General features: G+C 53.3%; 1 protein-coding gene across 1 annotated transcript in view; it reads right to left on the reverse strand.

Annotated features, from left to right (window-relative positions):
• The window catches only part of NTSR1 (neurotensin receptor 1), a 49,505-nt gene that overhangs the window by 37,332 nt on the left and 839 nt on the right, over window positions 1–11,334 (reverse strand). The window lies entirely within an intron of this gene.

The following is an 11,334-nucleotide window of genomic DNA, read 5'->3' on the forward strand; positions in this document are numbered from 1 at the left end:
TAAAGGCAACCCTCCTGAAATGACTGAAAGGATAAAAGTTCTTAAAAGAGAAAAAGAAACCATGTTAAAAGAACCGATGGAAACTTTAGAACTAAATAATACAACATTATCAACCACATTGACCCTTCTGGAATAATACACCCAACAATAGCAGAATACATATTCTGCGAGTGTGCATGTATCACTCACCAACACAGACCATTACCTGGGACCACAGTACAAACATTAACACCGTTAAAGAACTGATATCATGCAAGTATGTTCTCTGAACATATGGAATTAAATGAGAAATCAATAACAACATGTTAGCTGGAAAATCGCCAAACATTTGGAAGTTAAACAACACACTTCTAAAAAGGAAGCACTTTCTAAAGAGAAATAAGAGAATATTTTGAGCTGAATACAGCATTTCAAGGATTTTGAGATGCTACTAAAGCAGTATTTAGGAGAAAGTTTTTAGCATGACATGTTTATATTATAAAAGAATTGAAAGAAATCCCAGGTCTTGAATTAATTGTCTAAGCTCCCACCTTAAGAAATCTAGGAAAATAAGAACAAATTAAACCCAAAGCAAGCGAAAAAATGAAAAGCAGATATAGGAGCAGAAATGAAATTGAAAAAGCAGAAAGACAATTTTAAAAATCAATGAAATCAAAAGCTTGTTCTTTACAAAGAACAATAATATTGATAAACTCTTAGCCATACTCTGACCAAGGAAAAAAGAGAGAAGACACAGATTACCAATATTAGGAGTGAAAAAGGAGATATCATTACAGACCCCACAGACATTATAAGGATGATAAATGAATACTACAAACAACCCTATGCCAACTTAGTTAAAATGGACCAGTTCCTTGAAAGACACAAGTTGCCAAAACTTACTCAAGAATAAATGCATAACCTGAATATCCCTATTAAAGGAACTGAATTAGAAACGTTCCCATGAAACTTCAGGCCCAGATGGTTTCACTGGAGTAGTCTACCAAACCTTTAAAGAGAAATAATGGCAATTCCACTCACTCTCTTTCAGAAAACAGAAGAGGTGCCAACACTTTCCAACTCATTTCATGAGGCCAGAATTATCTTGATACAAAACCAGATAAAGACATTACAAGAAGAGAAAATTATAGACCAATATCTCTCATGAACATAGACCCAAAATTCTCAATAAAGTATTAGCAAATCAAATCCTGCAACATATAAAAAGGATAATACATGACCAAGTAGAGTTTGTCCTAGGACTGTGAGGCTGGTTCAAGCTTAAATTAATCAAGGTTTTCCACCGAAATGAGGTACCTAGTATACTCAAATTCACTGAGACGGAAAGGAAAGTGGTAGTTTCCGGGGGCTGGAGGATGGGTGAATGGGGAGCAGTTGTTTAAAGGGTTTCTGTTTGGGAAGATGAAGAAAATTCTGGAGATGGATAATGGTGATGATTGCACAACAATGTAAATGTACTTAATGTCACTGAACTGTGCATCTGAAAATGGTAAAATGGTAAATTTTATGTTATGTATATTTTACCACAATAAAAAATTAATACCATTCACCATATTAGCTGACTAATGAAGAAAAGCCATATGATCACACCAACAGATGCAGAAAAAGCACTGGACAAAATTCAGTACCCATTCATGATAAAAACTCTTAGCAAACAAGGCATAGAAGGGAACTTTCTTCACCTGATAAAAAACATCTACTAAGGGCTTCCCTGGTGGCTCAGTGGTTGAGAGTCTGCCTGCCGATGCAGGGGATGTGGGTTCGTGCCCCTGTCTGGGAGGATCCCACATGCCGCGGAGCGGCTGGGCCCGTGAGCCATGGCCGCTGAGCCTGCGTGTCTGGAGCCTGTGCTCCACGACGGGAGAGGCCACAGTGGTGAGAGGCCTGCGTACCGCAAAAAAAACACAAAAAAACAAAACAAACAAAAACATCTACTAAAAGCTTAAACTAAAACCTTCATGCTTAATTGTAAACACTAAAGACTTTCTCTGTAAGCTCAGTAACAAGTCAGGAAATTTTCTCTTCCACCCCTATTAAATATCGTACTAGAAGTTGTAGCTAGGCCAGTAAGGCAAGAAAAGGAAATTAAAGATTTGGAAGGGATGAAATAAAACTTTCTCTATTCACAGACAACATCACTGTCTACATAGAAAATCCCAGGGAACCTACAAAGGAATTTCTAGAATTAATAAGTGTATCTATCACGGTTGTAAGACTCAATGTCAATAACTAAAAGTCAATCACATTTATACATACTGGCCATGAAAAATTGGAAATAGAAAAAAATTTTAAGTACTTATATAATAATTCCCCAAACATGAATATTTAGATATAAATGTAACAAAATATGTGTAGGATCTGTGTGCTGAAAACTACTACTGTTGAAAAAATCAAAGAAGACCTAAATAAATGGAGAGATGTCGTGTGATCATGCATTGGAAGAGGCTCAATGTTAGGATGCCAAGTCTCCCCACATGATCTATAGATTAACACAATCCCAATCAAAATTCCTGCAGGCTTTTTTGTAGATACTGAAAATCTGATTCTAAAATTTATGTAGAGAGCAAAGGAACTAGAGTAGCCAAAACAATTTTGGAAAAGAACAAAGTTGGAGGACTCGTGCTACTTGAAAGACTTCCTATAAAGCTACAGTGGTCGGGACTTCCCTGGTGGCGCAGTGGTTGGGAGTCCGCCTGCCGATGCAGGGGACGCGGGTTCGTGCCCCGGTCCGGGAAGATCCCACACGCCGCGGAGCGGCTGGGCCCGTGAGCCATGGTCGCTGAGCCTGCGCGTCCGGAGCCTGTGCTCCGCAACAGGAGAGGCCACAACAGTGAGAGGCCCGCGTACCGCCAAAAAAAAAAAAAAAAAAAAAAAGCTACAGTGGTCAAGACTGTGGGGCTGGGGACAGTACAGACACATAGATTAAAGGAACAGATGACAGTCTGGATAGAACCCCACACATGAGGTCAGGTGATTTTTTAATTAAGGTGCAAAAAAACTCCAAAGGAGAAAAGATCATCTTTTCACAAGCGGTATTGGTCATGGATATGTGTATGCAAATAAGGTACCTACATCTCACACCCTGTAGAAAAATTAACTCAGAATGGATCATAAACTTAAGTATAAAACATAGAACTATAAAGATTCCGGAAGAGAAGAGAGAAAAAAACTTAGTGACCTTGGATTAGGTACAATACCAAAAGCATGATCCATTAAATTTTTTGGTAAGTTGGGTTTTGTCAACATTCCTACTTTTTGCTCTGTGACATGCAATGTTAGCAAATACAAAGATAAGCCACAGAAGGGGAGAAAATATTTGCAAATCACATATCTGGCAAAGGACTTAGATGCAGAATATATTTTAAAAACTCTCAAAAGTCAACAATAAGAAAACAACCCGATTTTAAAAACAGGCAAACTATGGGAACAGACACTTTGCCAAAGGAGATATACAGATTTCAAGTAAGCACCTGAAAAGATGCTTAATGTCATGAGTCATTAAGGAAATGCAAATTAAAACCTCAACAAGATACCACTACACTCCTACTGGAATGGATAAACGAAAACAACAAAACCAAACCAGACACTGACGATACTAGGTGTTGGCAGGGATGCAGAGAACTGTCTTTCCACGTTGCTGGTGGACATTCCAAATGGCAAATCCACTTTTGGAAAGGTCTGGCAATTTCCTATAAAGTTAGATACACTTTTTGTATGACCCAGAAATCTGACTCCTAAGTGTTAACTCGAGAGAAATGAAAGCATATGTTCACACGCTGTCCTGTACGTGAATGTTTGCAGCAGCTTTATTCATAACTGCTCAAAACTGGAAACGACCCAAATGTCCTTCGACCAGTGAATGGGTGAACAAACGGTGGAACATCTGTACGATGGAATCGTACTCCACGCACAAAAGGAACAGGCTATTGGCACAGGTGACAACATGGATGAATCTTAAGGCATTACGTAATCAAAGGAAGCCAGACTCAGAGGTTCCATGTACCCGGCGTTGGAGGGGTGGGGCGGGGTGGGTGAGGGGATGGGGGTGTGCAGAGACTCCACGGGCGGCAGGACCGGGCTCTATCTTTGGTGGTGGTGGTTACAGGGCTCTATGTATTTGTCAAAACGCATAGATGTAAACAAAAGGAAAATGATGTAAACTTAAACCTAAGAAAACAGAAAAGCCTGGAGCTGGTATCTTATCATTTTTCCACCTTCCCCATAACCAGCCGGGTCTCGGTGATCACGCACTCAGAACCCCGCAGCAGCTTCCTAACTGTCCTCCCTGACCCCCGCTGAGTTCTCAACAAGGCAGACAGAATGGTCCCCTGAAATGTATGTCACATGGCTGCTTGCTCAGAGTCTCCCGTGGGGCCCATTTTTCCCGGAGAAGGGACACTGCGTGCTCTATGTGATCACCTGTTACGTCTGGTCCTGCCCTGGGCTCACCTGCTTGGCCACGTCGCCGCAGCAGGTGCCGGCGGCCACAGTCCTGTGCCTGTTGCTCCCTCTCCTGGAACCTTCCTCCCCAGATGCTGTCACACCTGCCCTTACCTGCCTCTGTGAGGCCTCTCCTGTTCACCTTTTCTCTGCTGCCCTCCTTACTATCTACCATTTGTACGTGGTACTTAGTTATTTCGCTAGTTGTCTGTCTTCTCCGCCGGGATGTGCGCTTCACGGGGCGGGAATCTTCGCCAGTTCTGTTCCCTGCGGGACCCGTGGTACCTCACACACGACGCACCTCACAGACGACGCTCATCGAGTAGGAGCGGAAGGGGCTGAGGGAGGCGGCTGTCATCACAAGTGACAGAAGGGGATTCTTCATGCACACGGTGCTGCAGAGACCTGGCTCAGGCCCTCAGGCAGCGAATGCTTCTCAGAGGAGCTGGATGGATGCTGAGGGTGGCCCCTGAGCCTACAGGTATGGGAACAATGCCAGACCCACGGGTTTCCTGCAGGACCTGACACGTGCACGCAGACCCCCAGAGCAGGACTGAGCATGGACCACAGGATCAGCTCCCAGCTCCGGTGGGCAGAGCTTTCTAGGGAGGAAATGGGCTCTTTTTACCCTAAAACGGCGAATCAGAGGGCCCGTCTCTCCTGATGCCGCGTTTTGTTGTGTGTGGGCCCCTGAGCCCTTCCTCGGCTCCTGGACCAGCCGGCAGATGAGGAAGCTGAGGCACAGACGGGCACATCGCTTGCCCAGGCCCTGCAGCTGGCCCGCGGAGAAGCTGGGATTTGACCTCGGGTCCTGGGCTGCCATAGGCGAGAAGCCCCAAAGGGCCCCTTTCCGAGCTCTTGGGTGCGCTGGCCTGGCTCCATCCAGCTCCCTGGCCCCCCTCCCCCTCCTGCACCAGCCCCGGGGCATGAAGCTGCCCCCACAGGTGCACGTGTGTGAAGTCCCCAAAGGGGGCAGGGACAGCAGCAGGTGGGTGGCTGCACCTGGGCCCCTTGCGGGAGCAGCAGCCCGGGGCCGGTGCTGGGCCTGGCTTGGATGCCCCCACCCTCTCTGGGCCTCAGTTTCCCCTTCCTCTCGGGGCCAGGCTTTCACTGGGGACGGCAGGGGCCAGGTCTGATGCCAGGGCATTGCCAGGTCGGAGCGGGGGTCTTGGGGACCAGGCAGCCGCCACAGCTTGGCACCACCGCTCCCCACCACCCCCAGGTGCCGAGCACCTGCCCGGTTCCTGGCGGTGATGGAGCGGGTGCAGGGCTAGCAGCTGCCTGGGGCCTTCGAGCTCCCCAGGAACGTTCCTAGGACCCTTTGGTTCTTTCCCGCCCAAAGGCACCCCACCCCCGAGGGAGGCCCCGGCACCCAAACGGCCTTCACAGGACGAGGCCTTGGACCCTGTTCTTTCATCTCTGACTGACTCATGGCGACACGGTGTACATTCACCGAAATCACTCCTTTATCTAAGTTCCGTGAGTTTTGATACATGCGCCCGCAGCAGGGCAAGACGCAGAACATTCACCACCCACTGCCGACCCCACCCACCACCGCCTGTGCCCAGGTCACGTGATTGGAGTCGTACAGTCGGGGGCCTTTCGAGGCTGGCTTCCGTCCCCCGGCACGGCGCACGCACTCCTGACCACTGCATCTTACAGACCAAAGAAAGGCTTGAAATCCCATCCGACGAAGCCAAACCCTAGACGGACAGTCAGCGCTGGGAAGGGCGGGGCAGCTGGTGTCCAGTGGGGACACAGTCTCCCTGGGGAGCAATGGGAGAGCTCTGGAGATGGGTGGTAAAACTTTATGTTATGTACCTTTCACTCTAACAGAAAAAAAGAACAAAAGGCTTGTTATTCCTCTCCCTTCGAAACAGACGCTCGATAACCAGACGGGAAGTTTGGCTGCTCCTCTGCTGGAGGGAACGGAGGCCTCCAGCACCACCCGGCCCGGCCTCACTGTCCTGCTGATGCCCGTGGGAGAGCACCCTGTGCTGGCACCAAAGCTCATGGCCAGAGCCCCGGTCCTCCTGCGGCTGAGACTCCAGACGCGGGGGACGGGCTGCCGGCCCTAAGCTTGGGTGCGTCCCCTGGGGCGGTCGCTCACGGGGGTCCCTGCCCTCCTCACTGCCGCGGAGCCTCAGGACAGACCCTGTCCTGGTGCAGAAGCGCAGCAGGATTTTGCCAGATCGAGGAGTCCCGTCGCACGTCAATACAACACACGAGCGAACCGTGGACCTCATCCAGCCACTGTCTCAACAACATCCTTTCTGGACCAGGGTCTGATGGGAAACCATGCCTTGTGCTCAGGGGCTGTGTCTTTAATCCCCTTTAATACAGAACAGCCCCTCGGCCTGTCTTGGACTTTCATGATCTGGGCACATTGTGAGCACAGGGCAGCTGCTTTTAGAACATCCCTCAATTGCGGGGACAAAGGGATGCGTGGAGGGTCTGCTTTCTGGGCAGGGGTGCCGTGTCCTCAGTGCATATACAGCAGGAGGCCCACGATGGCCCCAGTCTTGGGGGCGCTCACTCTGGCGTCTGCCTGTTTCCCCAGTATAACGTTACTCTCGGGGGCCCTGTGACTCGCCAAACTTCAGCCATGAGTAGCGGCGTCACTGAGGCCGAGTCGGCTGCAAGGGAAGCAACGGCGGATCCACAAATGGGGCGCGAACAGGTGGATGGATGGGGGAGGAGGTCACCGGGCGCAGCTGGTGGCACAGGACAGAAACAGAGAAAATGATCGATGCCCTGATTTTAATGGAACCAAGTTTCTTCCACTTTGTGGAGACGGGTCTCGGCTGCCTCTGCCTCCGCGGAAACACGTCAGAGTTTAATGGCCTTGACGCTCAGGACACCGCCGGGGTCCATGTGGCCACAGACACGAGCTCCCCCTGCACGAGCCCCGCCCAGGGCCAGCCCCGCTTCTGCAGCCGGGCCCAAGCCCAGCGAGGAGCACTGTTGCCGGCGTCACTGAATATGAAGGCAGATGATGAGGCCGGGCGCTCCCGGGGTGGCCCCCAGCTGTGCAGCTGCTGCCAGGGCCACGGGGGCTGGAAAAAGGCAATAACGAAGTGACGACCGAGAGCTCTCAGCAGCGCCGATGCAGGCCTGACGGGCTCCTGCCTGTGATGCCAGGAGAGGCTGCCTTAGGGTGGCCTCGCTGGGTGGGGGTGGGGGCCTCTCTAACAAGGGTGCAGATGCCCTGTGGTCACTAATTCACCCTTCCAGGGGCACGGCCACGTGCAAAGGGGCTGCTGTGACCTGGGAGCCTCCTAGAGGTCCTCTGTCGGTCCGCCCTGGCAGAGCATTGTGCTCCCAGGAGGAGGACATCTACCCCCCGGCTGAGCATCACGAGGACTGGATTTACACAGCGGGGGGGATAACGCTGCCCCAAGGACACTTGCTAGTGACTGCACAAGGCCACCACTGTGCACTCATCACCACTGGGCACTAACCATCATGGGGCTCTAAGCTCCACTGGGCAGTATTAAGCATAAGTCCTGGACCAGGGCACTGGGCGCTCTGCCTACAGGTGCCCATCGGCATCGAGGGCTGGAGGTGACCCTATTCCTGGGGCGTCTCTGGCTGTAGCCCGAGGTCTGGACTCTGAGCTCACTTGCCCACCCACTGCAGGTGTGTCCCCCCAGATCCTGCCCCCCCAGAGGCACAGATGACTCTGTACTTTGGAGGGAAAGGATCCCCTTCTAGTACCTGAGCTCTGGAGACAGCCAGTGACGGGGACAGGAAGGCGTGAGCGACCACAGTCGAGCACACGCTCAGCCCCCAGGCCTCTGCCACTAAGGCCTCCTTGGGTCGCTGCCCTCCCGGCCAGCTGCCCGGTCAGTGCCCAGTACACTCTCACAGGGTGGGTGGACATGGGCCCCACCGGACCCGCAGCTGCGACACAGAGCCTGTGATGGCAGGACCTCATCACGCGGAGGTCAGAGCACGAGGCCAGGCCTGAAACGCAGTGGACCAGACAAGACCAGGGTCAGCCCACCTGTGTGGGGACCACTGCCTGCCCTGGGAGACGCCTGAGTGAGCGGGGTCAGCGCTTCCCAACAGGGACACCCCACAATCCCTGGCACGCGCTGTCTTCCGCTCCAGAAGTCGGCCCTGGGCCCAGCAGAGTCTGTTTAGGAGGATTGAATCCAGTTCCCTCTGGGGTCCAGGGAGGGGCTGGACCATCCTCGCGCAACGTGGCAGGCTCTGCGGCCTCCTCCTCCCAGACTCCCCCATTGACCTGGAGCCCAGGGTCTGGGGCCTTCGCTGGCCTGCAAGGCCCTGTCCTCACTGTAAGCTCCTCTCGCCCCCTGTCCACCCCCAGCCCCCGGCTACACGCCCAGAAAATGCCCAGCTGTGGCCAACAATGACAATTCCAAGTGGCTCAGAAATCTAATCACTGAACCACCTCGTTTCTAAACACGACTTCTGTTTCCAAGTGTCCAGGGCGGAATCTCACAGGTGTGGAGGGCTGACAGGCCTTGTGGGAGACAGTTGGGCCGGGAGGGGCCCCCGTTTTGGAAAGAAGGGTCATTTGATTGGCCAACATCGCCACACGTCCAAACGTGGTCCATGAGAGGCAGACGCACGGAGGCAGGCACCCAGCCCCTCTTTGGACAGATGTCACAGTTTAAAAACTGTGGGCGTTGGCCCAGATCTGCCAGGTGGCCCAGAAGCCCGTGTGGTGAATGTAAAATCCCCCGGGGAAACCTCTCCTGGGATGGCGGTGCAGAAGAGATGCAGCGGGGAGCAACGCCAGGGCTGAGCTCCCCCGTGAGGAACGTTCTTTCAGGCACAGGAAGCAGCCCGCATGCAGGAGCCTAAGGAGCCTCGCGGGAGCCGTCAGCATCAGAGGGAAGGGCACCTTTTACAACTGGCCTGTCAGTCTCTCCCAAGCACATGGCCAAGGCCTTTAAAAAAAAATGGAAACTCTGATCTCCGAGGGCGCCAGGAAGCCAGCAAGTATTGAGTAAACTCTCGGCAGCGCTCCAGCTGCGGGCGCAAGAGCGGGTCCTTCCGCAGCGCGTGCTCAAGAGACACCCGTCTAGTGGACGAATGAGCAGGACACGCCCCGGCCCACATCAGCATCACAGCCTCTAACCAAAAGGATTCCTCGGAGTGGCCCTTTGGGAGGCGAGGCCGTGTCACTGAGGTGTCTGGTTCCATGACCAAGAGAGAGTTAGGATGCTTTAGGGGGAGGCCGTGCTCCCTCTGCTGTTGTTTTTTCTGGATGATCCGAACCCCGGCTGCTCCTGGCTGAGCCACAGGGGCCAGAGAGGGCAGGGGTCTGAGGGGAGCATCCCCTTGGAGGGCAGCGGGCACTGCTGACCCCGAGCTGCTGACCTGAACCTGACACGTCCAACCTTCATAGGCAGGGGTCAGGGCTGCTGTCCCCCAACCCCCCAACCCTGGCCACAGCCCATCGAGACCTCAAAGGAAGCCGGAAGGTCATTCCCACTCTGTTCACTGCATACGCCCTGCTTGCCACTGTTTCTGGCACAGGAGAGGCATCAGTAGAGAGGCAGCCGCCTCTGACTCATCTCCCCGCCACATGCGGCTGTCGGGGCCACTCCACGCAGGGACACCCAGAGCCACGTGTTTTCAGCACAGGCGACGGGGGGGCCCGAAGCGTAATTCTGCCCACCGGGTCCATCTCGGTGGTGGCTTGTGGAGGGTCAGCCGCAGCCCAGGGATGGACATGCAGATGGCATCTCCTGCCCCCCAGCATGCCAGCTCCCCTACCCTGGCACACCCGTCATACTCAGAGGCAACAGCATCAATTCTGCTGGGAAGCTGCGGATGGCTCAGGCGTGAAACAACAGCCAGACGGGACAGCTCAGAGCCCCCCCACACCCCCCGCCGCTCAGCCCAGCTCCTCCTTCCCCATCCCACCCTGAGATGGAGGACGCACCCCCCCTTCACGGCTATCCACATTCTCAGGCCACGATGCCTTTGAAAGTGGTGTCTCTGCCAGGACTTGCTCCCATGGACGCCCTCCTCCTCCCATTTCAGGGCCCTGCCTGGAATGTCCCTGCCTGAGAAGCCTCTCCCCAGGGTCGGAATCCCCCTTCCTGGCCAGGCCACCTCGTCCAAGCCAATTCCCCGGGGTGGGGGGGCTGCCCCCTGGGTTCCCGCGCACTTCACCCAGACCCTCAGAGGACCATTGGTCACCCGGCTCCAGTGTTATCCGCCTTACATGGGCCCCCCGCCTGCCGCCATGCCTAGTACCTTAGGATTTTCCAGTAGAAACAGCGTCAACACCACCACCACCAGGAAGAGTGCTTCCGAGAGCTTTTAGACGCCAGGAGCCAAACAAGCGCTTCCCACACCTTCTCCCTTGAATTTCCACCTTCAGAGGTGGCAGGAGGGCTGTGATTGCCCCATTTCACAGATGGGAAAACTGAGGCTAGATTAAGGAACTGGCCCAAGACAGCATCAGGCCAGGAGGCACAGGGGGAGCAGTCCGGGCGGGGGAGGTTCTGCTACAGAGGAGACGGACCACAGGGCCTTTTGAGAAGCTGATGGAAGGGACTCTCTCCCGAAAGAGGCCAGCACCAGCACACACAAGTTTACCCTACATCTCAGGGAATCTGGAGACAGCTGAGGCCCATCCGCGGACGCCCCTCCCCTGGAGAGGTCACTGATCTAGGGTTCCAGCCCCCTCTGACGGAAGGAGGGGATGAGATAAAGGGGGGCTGAGACCTGGCAGCCCTGAAGAGAAAGGTGGGAAGAAGTGGGGGTTAGGCTGCTCTCAAGCCCCACCCCTCCTGCCGCACCCCCCCAGCCCTTCCCAGCTTCCCAGGAGTAAACTTCCTTTGGGACATTTCTCCAACTTCCTGTACCCAGAGGGTACCCAGACCAGAAATTACTGTTGGGGGGAGGGAA

Source organism: Lipotes vexillifer, unplaced genomic scaffold (assembly GCF_000442215.2).
Source record: "Lipotes vexillifer unplaced genomic scaffold, Lipotes_vexillifer_v1.1 scaffold1798, whole genome shotgun sequence".
Classification (NCBI taxonomy): domain Eukaryota; kingdom Metazoa; phylum Chordata; class Mammalia; order Artiodactyla; family Lipotidae; genus Lipotes; species Lipotes vexillifer.